Source organism: Lampris incognitus, chromosome 3 (genome assembly GCF_029633865.1).
Source record: "Lampris incognitus isolate fLamInc1 chromosome 3, fLamInc1.hap2, whole genome shotgun sequence".
Classification (NCBI taxonomy): domain Eukaryota; kingdom Metazoa; phylum Chordata; class Actinopteri; order Lampriformes; family Lampridae; genus Lampris; species Lampris incognitus.
Window position 1 is genome coordinate 73944477 of NC_079213.1, and position 16124 is coordinate 73960600.

Genomic DNA, 16124 nt, shown 5'->3' on the forward strand with positions numbered 1-16124 from the left:
GGTTAAAGTTTCACTTTCTGCTTTAACCAACAAATTGCAGAAAGTTGTCACTCAGCACATTTATGTTTTACTTGGTCAGGAGATTCTAGGGGCAGTTCTGTTTGAAACCTACTCTCATACTGAGATCCAGTGTGTAACGCCAATCATTTGTATACTATACTTGACTGACAAAAACAAGCGATGGTATATTGATAAGACTTCACATAGATAGAGGGTAATGTAATATATCAATGTGGCAACCAAGTATGGTCTGAGTGTTGGTCAAGAGGCAGGTCCAATAAGGAGTGGTCCAGCTGCTCGTAAAGGCACATCTGGCATTCAGTAAATCTGAATAAATTGTGTTTGAGTGGACACAGTAATGAACAATATTTGCTTGCATTTTAGAGATCTGTTTCTGTACAATTAATGAAATCACATGATGTTGTTTTCACTTGTCCCTCTTGATAACGGTAGACTTTCACTGCTATCAGGCAGAGATTAAAAGTCTTGAGGGTTGTCTCAGGATTCACACTCAGCAGTATGTTGATAATAATATATGACATCATTAGCTAGTTTCCTCATCATCTAAATTCTGTTAATACTATGACATGAAATGTAAATGTAGTGTTTTTTTTTCAAATAGAAAAAAAACCTTATTGAGAGTGAATTAATTCATGGGGTAAGAAAAATGCAAACACCTGAAGGCTGTGCAGCTGGAGCGAAATTGATTATTATTAAAGAAATGTTAAAATTCACCATTTCATGCATTCTACAGAATTTCATGCATACATACCATAAAGCTCTGTCTATGATGCTGAAAACTAAACTAATTACTTGCACCACACATGGAAGAGGAATATGAATTCTGATTTCAATCTCAGTACTCAGTTTTCATGCATGTCCCTTATCCTCTTGCACATACAGCCATTAATGTGCAAGCTGCCTGAATATATATCAACTGCAGCCAGGATCATCAGCTCAGCAAAGTTCCTAGCAGATCAGTGAAAAACCCATCAGCTCAGAGATGTATGGCCAAGGTCCGCTACCACGGAGCTTGGCGAGTGTGAACGTACTCCGAACGGGTCCGGGCGGTAGGGTGGGTATGGCAGGCCAAAGCGTTGAATTTGTCTGCATATAATGGGCCTCATTCATCAATTGTTCGTACGTACAAATTTGTTCTAACACACCTGTAGCCGGGTGGTAAAGAACCGATCTTTCTTCCTGCAGTGAAATGTAATTCGGTACTGCCCCTTTAAGAGATTAAGCTTGACGCAGGGTTATAACGTCACACGCGCGACGCCTAGTGTCAGTCAGAGCGAGGACAGGGTGAAGCATGGTGGACAGAGATGCATAGCAGTCTGCATCGGGGTAGACAGTTTTGCTGTAGCTGTTCTTGGCCAGCCACGCTGAGGAGGCCATCTTGAAACGTGGCTGTAAGTGAGTGGCGAAGCCCACTACTGTATTTCATTTGTATATATTTCATTTGGGTACATTTTCATTTGTATATTTTATTTTCATGCAGTCGTGATCTGTTTCTTTCTATTCTCCTATCGACCGCTGTCCTCCTATTGAAGTGAGGGAGCATTCAGAATAAAAACCCCAAAATAGAATTTTATGTTGTCCGGTGAGTTCATTACCCTAAGGACCCATCACACACCCATGGAAGTTTTTAGCCCTGAACTTTGTCTCAGAGACCAGTATAGAACCTGGCTAAACCCCTGAACTGAGACACCAATTGATTAACACTGATGTCTTTGTAAGTCTCAGTAATTGCTTATTGCAAGAGGTAGACAATAGATGTTAGGGGGAAGGAATTACAAATAACCATCAGACCTTGCCACTGCCTGTCAGACAATCTTGAGAGCTAAAGAAAATTCCATAGGTGTGTAAGAACAAATTTGTACGTATGCGATCAATTGATGAATGAGGCCCAGTATTGTCTTTATACTTTGGCTTGCTGTAGGATGGGTCATTTGACAGCAATATACCAAACTCCATGCCATATCTACCCTCAGAAACATGAACTATTAGTGACAAGGTTTGAAATTAATCCTTTGCTACGGCCAAAATCAAGTATGAGATCTAAAACTGACTGAGTCAGCGTTTGATCTACCATAGAAAGAACTAAACTGAGTATACTGTCTCCAATGTGCATCCTGAAAAAAAACAACTTCCAACTGTTTTCACTCAACCAAAATGCAAAAGACAAAATGCCCAAAAGTAGTTAAAACACGTGCATAGGCGATATAATAACCAATAATTTCATGAACATAGCCATACTCCCCATTTCTAACTTTCATTTGTCTTAAATGCATGTCCATCACTGACTTTTTCTCCCAACATCATTTGATACGCTTCCATTGTCACAATGATGTTTAGGGCTTAATAAAAATGATATTTGCATTACCATTTTTAAAAACTAGTCTAGTCTAGACAGACTAAATTGACTAGACGTGTTTTTTGATACAAGGTTAATCTGTAATGTAGAATCGTCATAGAACACAGAGTGTTTTGGCTTTAAACAGGGTTTGAACTGTTCAAAAAAGGCTACCAGTCAATGAGCATTTCACAGTATTTTTTTTTTGTTTGTTTTTTGTTTTACACCTGACAAAGCACAAAGACAGAGTTGGTAGTCCACTGTGACAAAAGACTTCTCTCGTCCATTTGAACCCTGGAAACTCAAAAGTCTCTTTATTGACAGATCATATGAGCCACCGATTAAGATTTAAGATATCCTCTCTGTCTGGAGTGACTTATGCAAATGACCATGACGAATGTGAGGGTTTTGATATCACGTGGTCCCAGCCCCCCCCTGGACCCCCCAGAGAGCCTGTTGTGTCGCACAGCTATTCCAACCGCACTGTTCAGACTTTCCCCTCCGACAGGTGTGTCATTCGGTCCCTTCGGCTAAGTTTTTTTTTTTAAATAGATATTTTCTGTTTAGTTTGAATTTTGAGGCTGACGCCTGCCGGAGCCCTGGCTGGTCCTGGTGAGCGCGTCGTGTCAATTAACCGACGTCGAAGTTCGTCACGACGTCCCGCCGACCGCAATCAAGTCGTGCCGGTTTAAGCCTATATGTAGCCCGCGCGACGTTACGATGCGATGAGCTAAATCTCTATAACTTAGTGGAAACGAACAGGGCAAAGAGAAAGAGGGGCCACTCACCTGGGCTCGGTTCCAGCAGAACCGTGTGTCTCCAAGTTTCTACGTAAAAAAAAAAAAACGCTGTTCAGTCGGAGCAGCACCTTGTGTTATTAAAACATGGTTTGTGTATCAGTCCGGCTGATCCGCTCACCTCCGCTGCCTGGGGATGACGACCGAGACGAGACCGGACGAGACGAGCTGTTATTCGACTCATCGACGCGGGAGGAGCGGGGGGGGGGGTCTGGTGGGACCGGGTGAAAACTGGTGCTTTTATGGAGCAATTTTCTTCCATCTGTTTTCCCGTCGATCCGAGTGCGCCCCCTGTCTTTGAGCGTCGGTCACTGTCCAAAGGAACCTCCCGGCGTCCCTGTCGAATGAAGTCCGCCTACAACGCGGGTTTTGGGCTCTTCTTCTAGGTGTGGTTTACCGGCTGCTGCCACTAAATGAAATATTTATCAAGCTCAATCGGCAATATATTTAATCACTTGGAGCCGCACCTGACGCGAGTTATTTGACTTCTTGGTTTCCCAGCTGCAAAACAAAATTGAAATACTATTCATCAAGTTTAATTGGTATTTACCTTTAGTCAAAGGCAATCACCTGGTGCCCCCAATTATGAAATGATACTGGTACAACTACTGCACACTATCAGGGGTCGGTTTGAGGGGAGATGCGAGGGGATAGGGGATGTCACCTCCTACACAAACACATGTCACCCTATACTTGTGAAGAAGAACGAAAGAAAGCCACTATATTTTGTCATTGTACAGTTATTCGGTTACAGTGAAATTTGTCTTGTGCATTTAACCCATCCTATTGTATAGGAGCAGTGGGCAGCTCAGCACCCGGGGACCAACTCCAGTTCTTCTTTCCATTGCCTTGCTCAGGGGCACAGACGGGAGTATTAACCCCAACACGCATGTCTTTTTGATGGTGGGAACCCACGCAGACACGGGGAGAACATGCAAACTCCACACAGAAAGGACCTGGTACGGCCTGGGGTTCGAACCCAAGAGCTTCTTGCTGTGAGGCAACAGTGCTAACCACTGGGCCACTGTGGCGCCCACCGTGGGGACCTCTCATTCATTACATTCATTCCCTAGCCCAGCGTTTCCCAACCCAGACCTCAAGGAACGCCTATCCTGCAGATTTTCCTTGTAACCCTGCATAGGTAGCCCTGCTTTTACTTACTCAACCAATCATCTCACAGCACTTAATTATGCAAGGTGTGCAACGTCTGACATAATTCATTGCTGATTGGTTGAATACTAACTACAAACAGGTACCTATTCAGGGTTGCAAAGAAAATCTGCAGTATAGGGGTTCCTTGAGGACTGGGTTGGGAAACACTGCGGCCTAGCCCTTAACCATCATAACTACACGCCTAACCTTAAGCCTTACCCTAACCTTAACCTAATCCAAATTCTAACCTTAACCCTAAACCCAAGTCCCAACCCTAAAACAGGCCCTTTTACTCATGGGGACCCATAAAATGTCAAGTAAAGTCAAGTCAATTTTATTTGTGTGGCCCAATATCACAAATTGCAAATTTGCCTCAAGGGGCTTTACAGCAACATGTCCTCACATGGTAGGTGGTTTCACGTTTTTGGGGACAGTTGGTTCCCATTAGGATAGAAAAACCACACACACACACACACACACACACACACACACACACACACACACACACAGTTAAACAAACTGACAAAAAAAACAACTCTTTGTAAAACTGTCATCTGACCTTTCCATCCCACTTGGGTTAATGGCGCTATGTGATGTATGTTAATCAAGGAGCGCTGGTCTATTGAAAAAAAAACTATTATAAATTGTTCCAGTTTGACATACAGCATGTGCATGTCAATGAAAGAAACATTGCAATGATGATTATACAGTTAATGAGTATTGCAATGAAAAGAATTCTTAACACAGTCAAGAGTATGATTATAAGAATGTAAAACAAATATATTCCGAGTTCTCAAATAGTCTTTAAATACACATTCTGTAAGAAATCTTTAATGGTTCAGAATATGCAGGCTTATGGCAACAGTTTAAAAGGTGATTGTAGTTTTTTTAAGAGTCCCCCTCCACCCACCAGACCACCTCCCTTCATTTTTTTTTTTTTTTACAAATCAACAATATTAGTACTAGTCAAGTCAGGTCAGACTGTATTGCCCTGATTTAGTCTAGGGCTGAGCAATGTATCATACCAGAATCGATACTGCAATATGTATGTGTCATATCACATTGCAAAGGATGCAGTGTGAGGCAAATTGGGCCCATCGCTCATGTTAGGCTAAAATTCTTATTGCTTGACAGAACATGAAATCTAGCAAGGTCCACTTTTGTTTGACGACTCTTAAAGAAAAATATCCCAGTGCATCTAGCAAATGTTATAATTTAGTCTGATTTAATGACTTCTTGGGCACCTGCCTTATTTCACCCTTTACGGTCATCCTAATCTTTGCAAACTGAGCCTTGAAAGTTAAAATCTGCATATAATCTGCATATAGTGAAATTATTTAGCTCCTTTTTATTCTTTCATATTGCAAAATATATCACAAAAAACAAATATCAAAATGTTATTATTTTTCAATATCGTTCAGCCCTAATTTAGTCATAGGGGGCTTTACATTTACATTACATTCTGTGTAATATAAGACATCCCCTAGCCTTAGATCTTCAATTTGGATGAGGAAAAATTACACGGAAAAAAAGTCATAAAAAAAAGGCAGAAACCTCATTAGAGGAGGGATTCCTTCCTCTCCCAGGCTGGATTAGTGTGCAATAGCTGCTGAGTGGGCAGAGTAGAAAAGCAATTAACAGTTTCAATAACCACTCAATGAGACACATAATAATTACAGAAGTAACAGCGAAACAATGCATAATATATACAATTATTATGCAAATTATAGTGATATAAGTAAAACCTAATGATTATATAGCTAAACAATACTAATTATACCGTATATATTGAAGCGTCAAGTGTCCTACTGCTGCTACTGGGTAGAGGTACATTGGATAAAAGGTGTATAATGCAGTTTAATGCAGTCTAATGAGAGAATTCAAGGGGGGGGGGCGCTCACAAGACAAAACATTGGAATCACAACTGTTGATAAGGTCTTGGATCAGTGTTTACAATGGCTTAATTTCACAAGGGGGCTGTCGTGGCAGTTATCTAATTCCACTCTGACATTAAATGAGGAACGAGACAAAAATCTCTTACAGTGTTGTCACACAATTTTAATATATGTTCAATGAACAGATGCATCCAAGCCCAGATGCTTGAATGCACACCGATTAATACAGTACAGTCTCTCTTATAGGGCAGTTGTCTGTTCTTCCCCTCCTTATCTCACGTTTTCCTGCTCTCATCCCACCAAGGCCACTTCACACAGACTTGCTACACTCAGTGAGTCTCCCATATAATTCCTCTGCTATCAACCAACAGTTAACAATAGGCCTTTATTTGGGCACCTGGAAAAGACACTTGATAAGACTACCTTTGTTCTAATACACCTGGACTTTAAGCATCTATCTAAGCAATGTCAGGTCATGGTGAAAGATTAAAAGTATGCAAACATCAAATATGAATGGCCCTCACAATCCCCCCTTTAATTACTTTTAATCAACAACAAATCGCCCAAATAAAGCATCAAAGAAAACATAAGAATGGTTATACATCCTGGGGAACATCTTACCTCACACAGAATGACCTTGAGGCCTGTCTGTCATCGCTTTACGATGGAGTGATGATGATTCTGACGCTGATGCCCGTCTGATTAAGGGTACCAGAAATGCAAAGTAACACCGGCTGTGGGTTTCTTTCATCCATCCATCCATTGCCTTAGCCACTTATCCTGCTCTCAGGGTCGCGGGGATGCTGGAGCCTAATCCAGCAGTTTAACTCACGTGGCCTGTAACCTTTACTGAACTCAGACAAGGCAAATAAGTTTATATCTACCTCACTATCGGGTAGATCATTGTGAATAAGACCTGAGACATAACATACTGAGGAGGTGTCAGATAGGTTAATATCGAACACCCTAAAATCTGCTGCAGACAACGGTACGGGAACTACCGGTAGGTCTTTAACCCTCAGTGATAGCTGGCCACGTCTACTTCTCTTCCTCGTTTGTGAGCAGAGCAGGTCTCTCACCCTCGCCCTCCGTCTCCAGTGGAGACAACTTCTTGCAGTGGCTGGCGTGTGTCCAGCTGACTCTCCCCTCCACCTTCACCGCCGTAGGTGTGGACAAGAGCACTTGGTGGGGCCCCGCCCACGGGGCTTCCTCCAATGTTTCCTCTTTAGGTCCTTTATCAGCACCCAATCTCCTGACTTCAGGTCGTGCAGCTGACCTCTACTGGCTGCGGAAGGGCAGATCTCACCTGCGTGTGAACAGAACTCAGCATTTGGTTTAGTTGCATGCAATAGTTAGGCATTACATCCTCCATGAGGTCTGAGCTGAGGACCTGCCTTTGTGGGGGAACGGCTATTCCAGTGTTCATGGGTCTGCCTGAAGGATTTCAAAAGGTGACACACCTGTTGTGGCCCTCCCTCTCGCTCTCATAGCCATCAGCACTAACGGTGGTGACTTTATCCATGGGAGCCCTGCCTCATCACAACATTTGAGCAGCTTACTTTTAATCGCCCCATCTTCTCTCTCCACTGCTCCACCACACTGCGGGTGATAGGCACAATGCTGCCTCAGATTAATACCCAGAAATGTGAAAGTTGTTTAATAGCCCTATTTACAACGTGAGTTCTGCTATCACTGCTGATCTTCCGTGGTATTCCCCATCTGGGAATAATCTCTCTTACCAGCACCTCTGCTACTGTGGAGGCATCCGCCTTTCCTGTAGGGAAAACTTCAACCCACTCAGAAAACATATCAACGATTACAAGACAATATTTCTTTCCCTCACACGGTGTTAGTTCAATGAAACCCCTCTGCAGGGGATCAAATGGGTGGTCGGGGGGGGGGGATATAGGCTTGTGTGGTTTGCCCTCTTGCGGCATTGTTTTTCAAACAAATTATGTAAATATTTTGAACAAAAACTTGGGAACAGTTTGTGAAGCCTCTCGTAAACCGGTGTTTGTTTACTGCGTCCACCATCCCCCCCCTTTTGACACATGGTCCTCTCCATGTGCCAATTTGCATAAAAGGAAACAAACACTTGGGCAGGCAAGGACGCCCGTTCTCAGACTGCCACATGTCACTTACATATATACATCCAACTCCTCTCTAACAACGAGCCACGGGTCGCTGCTTCACCCCCCCCCCTCATTCTTGTAGTAGAACAGAAGTCATCCACAGTCTGGGTGATGGTCCATCAGGGACAGACAGTCCCAACGTGGGCGTGGTAGTCAAAGTCTGTTTCAGTCAAATGAAGGCTGCGTCAGCCTCTGTCTACGTCACATTGTCAGTGGAGCCTCCACACACACACACACACACACACACACACACACACACACACACACACACACACACACACACACACACACACACACACACACACACACACACACACACACACATACACACACACACACACAAAAGAGTCACACATCCACATGTAATCACAGATCCACTGTCTACAGTAGCCGGTCGTCCTCAAAAATGACATCAATTGTTTCTTAGTGCAAGGTTTTCGAATTTTGCGGATGGCTTCCACTCGTTTTGAGCTCAGTGTTTTACCCTCTTTATTTTTATCATATTTTTAGAGATCTCATGCCCTAGGAAGATGACTTTTTCCTGAACAAACTGCAATTTACTCAAGCCAGCTTTGTGGTCTTGTTCTGCTAGATGTTTTAGCAATGCAATGGTACCAATCAAATCATCAACGTACTAGCTCAGCGCGCCCCCTGCTGGAAGATGTACATTCTCCAGCCCTGCATGCACAACCTTCGAGTCGACTGCTGGGGACTCAACATAACCTGGTGGCATCCTGATCCACTTATGTTTCACCCTGAAACGCGAAAGCAAGCCAATACTGAGAGTCTGGGTGCACACAGACACTGCTGCATTTAAATCTCACATGAACCGCCACTCTGCTGGACGAGCTGTGCTCTTGGGTGTCACATGGAGGGGTTCAGCCCCACATCCTAATTATCTGTAGCCCATAAAAATGTGTGGCACTTTTGCAACTCTGGTGAGTCAATGGTTAACTGGGGGAAACTTCTCCACCCCCTTCAAGCTGAATGTCCTGCTCTGTGTTAAATGCACAGTCCGTTTTATGGAAGTAAAATGGTGCCAGAGGTCCTCCAAGCAGAATGGCATATTGAATTGCATGAACTGAATAAAAACATATAGCAATAACAATTTTCCCATAAAAGTGCTCTGAAATGGTCATCTTTATGCTTACACTCCTTCTCCCCTTGTCTCCCACATGTGGTCTTGTGAACACTGAGTGACCCACGGCCCTAAATGCTCCCACTGGGTGTCAACTGTTTTGACCACTTGAGTCACGGCGGGGGGGGGGGGGGGGTCGGCACAACCGTCAATGCACACATATGATCATTCCAATACAGCCAATCACTAGTCCTAAAATCCCTTTCTTTTCCTTGCCTGAACCAAACTTTCTCAAATCCCTCATCAACTCCTTCACTTACAGGGGCTGTAACATGCGGATCAGACTCTTCCATGAACGTGTGCTGTGGTGACATGAACGTGTATTGTGGTGGCATGCGAGTATGCACCAATTTCAGCAAATGGGAGGTTACTGATCTCGGCCCTGACGGCGACATATCCCACTGGTATATGTACAATTGCTTGCCATGCCCTAATTGTACATATACTGACCTGAGACGTCTGATATTCTAGTGACGGTAATTCCTTCCTCTGTACAATGCAACAGGTTTACAGGGCAACAGATTTACAGGGCAACAGATTAACAGGGCAACATTTGGAAAAGAGAAAAGCGTTTTTTCAGTCACCACGTTCTGTGATGTCCGACAATGGATGGCGTGGTATATAATTCCCTCACTGCAACACCTGATGCCCCTACAGTGTCAATATATCTTCCACTCAATTTTAGGGGCACTTGAAGTTCATTTTGTTTTATTACTGAAACCTTAGCTCCAAAGTCAAGTAAAAAATGCGGTATATTTCCCTGCCACCTCCAAAATCATTTCAGGGAAATTCTCAGTTGTGCTCACCTTTGTCATATTGAATATGCTCTGGCTGTCGTGTGTGTGTGTGTGTGTGTGTGTGTGTGTGTGTGTGTGTGTGTGTGTGTGTGTGTGTGTGTGTGTGTGTGTGTGTGTGTGTGTGTGTGTTTGTGTGTGTGTGTTTGTGTGTGTGTGTGTGTGTGTGTGTGTGTAGTGTCGGGGGTGCATTCACCAGACTCTGGAATCTCCCCCGTCCCCGCCGCCAGTCACGTGTCATCTCCGGTGTACACACCGCGTGTGTCCAGTGGGTTCCAGTCTCTTTCTTGGTTCGGTACCGTCTTTTGCCCAATGATCAGAGGCCCCACAGTTCCAGCACCCCTCGTCTCGAGGGCCTGCATTGCAGGGTTAGTCCATGGGCCAGACGATATTTCGGTACACTCAAGGTGGCAAAACTTACTTATAATTTTTGAAAGGATCCATGTCTGTAGATGATATTTTGGTATGATAACCATTCCTGAGTGGCAGCTGTATCACAGTTATCAGCTCATGAAGTTAACCACCCGCTAAACTAAATTGCATTTTAGACGCTGGTGCATATCCTGGTTTAGCCTCATGGTCAGGACATTTTTCAATATTCTATAATATTGTCTTTGGTATCATTTTAAAGGGGACCTTCTTAGCTTTCATTTAAGCCCTGTTGTGGATATTTCCCACAAATATAGAGGTCACTTGAGCTCTTCGACCCGTCAATAACACACATCTTTCTGCAATTTTCGCCTAAACTATATACTTTCTTTTAGCCCTGTGGCATCTAGGAATATCAGGGACACAAAACACAAAAACTGGAATACTCACAGGACTGTAAAGATTCAGAAAATGTATAATATACCCATACTATTTCATTGTGTGAGGTGATTGTGAGCCTTAAATGAGAACTAGACCAAAGCCAGTTAGGTCACAAACTGGTCTCTATACATTTGTTTAAATACACAATCAAAATACATGATAAAAAGGAATACCATAGTGAGGTAATGAACTATTTTAATATTTTAAACAACATTGACATTTACATATACTTAGTCAATGATACATGTAATCCCATATCATTAGTGGGTATATGTAATGGTAATGGGTAGGGTAATGGGTATATGTGAATATGGTTACATTATTGTTATCAAGCTCTGGGTAACCAAGTCCAGAATCAACATCCTGTACATCAATAGACTACTACCACAGTAATACCATCAGAATCATCACACTGTCATTCATCAAACTGCTCGATTCTCTCATCATCTGACTCCCCAAGTTCAAAGTCCAGTTCTGGACCATCCTGCTGTTTTTGGTTACTGCAGGTCTGTAACCTGCACATGTCTGTGCATGGAAGTCCATTTGACAGGCACATGCAGCTTGGCATTTTGCATGAATGCACACACTTGCATGTTAGCATTTCCAAGACCACATCTGGTGCAGGTGGGGAGCGCATCCAGTAAATGGCCAGCTTGCCTTCATCGTCTGTCCATCCATACTCAGTAGGGCTTGGCACCACAGGGTTAGCCTGCAGACAGCACTTCCATATTGCTGCCTGATAGTTGGCTCGTTGAACATGCATAAAGAGACAGTCTCTACATGGTGGCAGCTGGCTGGACTCAACCTCTCCCCTTTTGGTGCAGAAGAGCTGGTAACGCAGTTTGTTCACCTCAGCAGTGCTGCTATTAGCAACATACATCCGACAGGTGAACTGCTCAATTTTCTGGAACAGCTCATCACTCACATTCCATGTCTGTCCCAGTTGACTAAAAGTCTCTTGGCAGGAAGTGTGCTTTCTCACTATCTTCAGGGCATTCAGCTTCCCTCGACCAGCGAATGCACTGACAGTGTCGCAGCCTGTGAAGGCATGTAAGCCAATTAGGCTGTCACAGATGCTGTCTCCAAGTGAACTTGCCAGTTTGGTGATGTCAACAAACCGTGTGCGGTTCTGAGTCCCACACTTCTGGTAGATGGGACAGGTGATGTCCTTCTGGAAGCCAAGACAAAGCACCATGACATCAGTGTCCTCAGCTGTGATGATAACTGACTTTGAGCCCGCATTTGCTGCATGCAATGCATGCAGGAGCAGACGGGTGTCAGCTTCTTCATGTGTGGAGTGCAGTTCTGCTGCTTCCTCACACCCATCTTCTGTCAACTTGTAGCAGGTTTCCTCACAGGTCATGTACAACACCTTGCCATGCAGCATAGCTCTGTATCGTGGGAGTTTCCACTCTTCCACCAGAAACTTGATGAGACTGGTCTTGTTGGAGGAACTGCACAGAAATTTTCTCCACTGCTGGACATGGTGTCCCCCTGCAAGATTCTTGTACTGGAGAGTGATGTCTCCACCCCGGTTCAGTCGTTCAGCATCTTTGATCGAAGTCTGGTGATAGACATCAAAAACAACATCAATCCTCCCACTCTGTGCTCCCTCATGGAGGACCTGGGTCAAGGCTGACTCTGCCACCTGTGCAAAGGTTTTGTTGTTGCCATTCATTTTTTGGACCAGGCTCATCCCATCAATGATGGAAGTAGATGGGATTGGGATGTCTTCTGCAGGAGATACATTCTTTTCAAGCTCTCTGGCAAGAGCAGCCTTGTTTGTTTTTCGTAAGGACCCATCAGCATTTGCCAGTGCCCATGGTAGTGGGCCCAATGGGTAGGCAAGGACATCCTTCAGATTCACCTTCCTGCTTTCAGCCACCAGGATCATGTGACTGAAAAGGTTTCTATCTGCCTTCAGAACCACATCCTGTGCTTTCTTTCCATGAACTTGTTTTGTGCTGACATTGGAGAATGTTTTCAGACTTTGCTTGGTCATCTTGTCGTGGAATTTCACAGGTGGTGGGTCTGCATCTAACCTTGTTTGCTGGAATGCTTGGTAGGCCTCTTCTCCTTTCTCAAGAGCTCTCAAGAGATCTATGGTCACATCAGGTGGAGCCATGTTGCCAGTGGAGAGGCTAACCAAATCAATCTCATCAGGGGACATAGGATTGAGCCAGTTATTCTCCATAAGGTCCATGAGAGACTGGACATCTGCTTCATCTCTCTTGATCCTTGGACTCTGTAGATCTGGATGAGACCATTTGCACCTGCCTTGACCTGTCAGGTCTCTCAGCTGTCTGAGGTACATGCTTCTATACTCAGCTGTGAGATAATATTTGGTCACAGCTCCTGGCTTCAAGCTGAATCCCTTTGTCCCTCCAGCTGTTTGGGTGTCTTTGTTTACCGTTTCTTCTATAGCTTGGTCAACAGCGATTTGGCCAAAGGGATTGGTGGAGCCCAGTTGGACTGAGAAGCCTCCTTCCATGAATTCTGTGTACACATCTGGGTGTGTGAGGGGCAGCTCAGACATCTGGGCGTAGTAGTAGGGGAGGTAGCGTGCATAATTCATCCTGTCATAAGCAAAGCACCATGGGATCATTGCTCGAATGCTAGCCAAGTGTAGCATCCAGTCTCCCTCTCTGGATGCTCGGATGAGCCCCAACAAGATTTCAACCATGTCCAAATAGGACATCCAGAAGTTCGAGAGGCTGCCGTTTCCACCTCTAAGGAACTCACGGTAGACTTCAAATAGATCCATGATGCATGTACAAGAGCTGTTCTCGAGGACCTCCTTCAAAGCATGTTGTGAGACTTCTTTCCCAAGGCTGTCAATGGTCTTCAGTGTCTCATTCAGGTGAACCATGTCATTCCTGTGAGTTTCTTCGAACCAGGACAGGAAACCATTCAAGGTCAGTCGCATGAGAGCCTCATACAGGAGCTTGTGTAGTCCCACTGCCCTGTTGTACTTGCGGCCATCCATAACACCAGCAATTGAGCCTTCTGCAATCATGCCAGACTCAATGCAGAGGTCTTTGAGTCCAGCATCTTGGAAACGCTTTCCTATTATTGCCAGCAGTGTGCAGATGGTGTGGAATACCCCAAGCCTAACGATGATATCATGGAACTTGTCATGGTGTTTCCATGTGATCTCGACAGCCTTCGCATACAGGGCTTGGTCAAAGACACAGACAATCTTCCTCAGGCCTAAGCACTGCATGATGCTCAGTGACTGGTTAAGCACCTCGTTGACAGTAGACATTTGTGTCGCTGGAGCATTGATGGTAGGCAGATAGCCTATATTGTCGGGGCTGACCGTCATCTCTCCTCGAGTCAGGATGTTGAAGCCTGTCCAGCTGCTGATTGACTGTTCTTCTTGTTGTGACATGCGTGCTAGGACCCAAAGAAGGTTTTTCTCTCTGGCAAGCTTAGTATTGGCTGCAGTATCGGCATCTGACTTTTTGCATTGTGGTGGCCCTACCCGTTGTCCAGCATTGTAAGTTGGTAACATTGGTGGGGGTCCATCAATGCTTCTCTTCTTTGTTTTGGGAACAGTGGGCATGGGTTGGACAGGAAGTGGGTTGACTGGCTTTGCTTGCACAGCAATCCCATTGACTCTGTGAGATGTTCCCTCACCACTGACAGTTTCTTCAAGACGGTCGATATTGTCCCAGGCTAAAGTTGTGAATATGCCAGGATGGATGTTAGCTGGAAGGGCAATGCCACTCCCTGATGATGAGAGTTTCTGGAGACACAGGGCAGTGTTGATCTCTTCCATCTGTGAATAGGACACACTGTGACCAAGTCGGTTGAGGATGTTTATCAACTCTACATTTCCTGTCAACGATTTGACACTGAATGGCAGAACAATGTGCTTGGAAGGCTTGGTATTTCCACATGTCACTGCATATACTATGACATGGCCAAATGACTGCAGAAGGCACTGCACTCTCTGGGATGCATGATCAGGATCATTTGAGCCTGTGAGTAGAGAGTACAGGAAGATAATGAGCGACTCTGGAATGGTAGGACATTCTGCTTCTGGTTTGACTTCAGGCGGCCAGGTTTGAGGAACATCTTGACTTTTAATGTCTGCTCTCAATTTGATGGCTGCTTTGGCTATAACATCTTGTGCACTGACACTTTTCAGGGTCTGCAGCTCCCTTTTGAGAGACTGATTTTCTTTGGCAAGTTCCCTCATGGACAAGTTATCGGGATAGAGGAGGAATTTTCCTTTCTCATCAGGGAATATCTGCAAGGCTCCAGCAAACTCACTCTCCAGGTTTCGCCTTATGTGCTTCTTGGTTGATTCCTTGACTTGGGCAATGCCTTGGGAGTTCATTGAAGCTACCAGTCTAGAAGAGAGATCAGTCATTGTCATCACTTGAGGATTGCCAAAAAGCTCCATCCTGATGAAGAGGAACAGCTCATTGTATGCCTTATTCACAGCAGCTTCATACTGGGCTGCAGCATCATCATCTTCATTGCTGGCAACCTCTCCTTTGGAAACCTCTTCTTTGGTGTAAAGTCTATAGCATGACCTGTGGTAGTGCCCTTCAGCTGCTACAAGGTCTCTACTCACAATGGCAAGGATTCTGCTGTCCCTTTTCTTTGTGGCTGCACTCCTGATCTTTGCATCAGCTCGCAGTTCTCGACACTGCACCAGTACTTCTCTCGTATTCTGTCTCTTGGAATATTTGCTGTTTTTCTGACAAAATATGCACTCTGCATCATAAGTCCTAGATGTACTTGGAGCATGTCGAGCTACTCTCTTAGATTGTTTCTCTTCAGCAGAGACACAACTTTTCTTTTCTTTTGCAAGGAGGCCATCAAGAATTTGCTTCATAGTGAAGATACTGCGACACTTTCTGTGGTAGTAGATTGCTGGAATCTGTCCCTCAGGAATGTCTTTTGCCAGTTTCAAAACTGGTGCATGATTTCGTATCTGAGCTGCCCTGAGCAGAGTTCTCCATGAGTCGACACTTTGTAGTGAAACCAGCTTATCTGTATCATCAGAACAGTGGATAATGCACTCCACCCGTGGGCG

At 44.5% G+C, this 16124-nt stretch overlaps 1 protein-coding gene across 2 annotated transcripts in view; it reads right to left on the reverse strand.

Annotated features, from left to right (window-relative positions):
* Nucleotides 1–3343, reverse strand: part of gng12b (guanine nucleotide binding protein (G protein), gamma 12b) — a 30743-nt gene extending 27400 nt beyond the window's left edge. Inside the window, exon 1 of one of the 2 annotated variants that reach the window (XM_056277432.1) lies at nucleotides 3275–3343. The gene's annotated coding sequence lies outside the window, so the exon portion shown is untranslated. Of the gene's footprint in view, nucleotides 1–3144 lie in introns of both variants that reach the window. The other variant, XM_056277431.1, reaches the window with a different exon arrangement.
* Between the last annotated feature and the right edge of the window lie 12781 nt (nucleotides 3344–16124).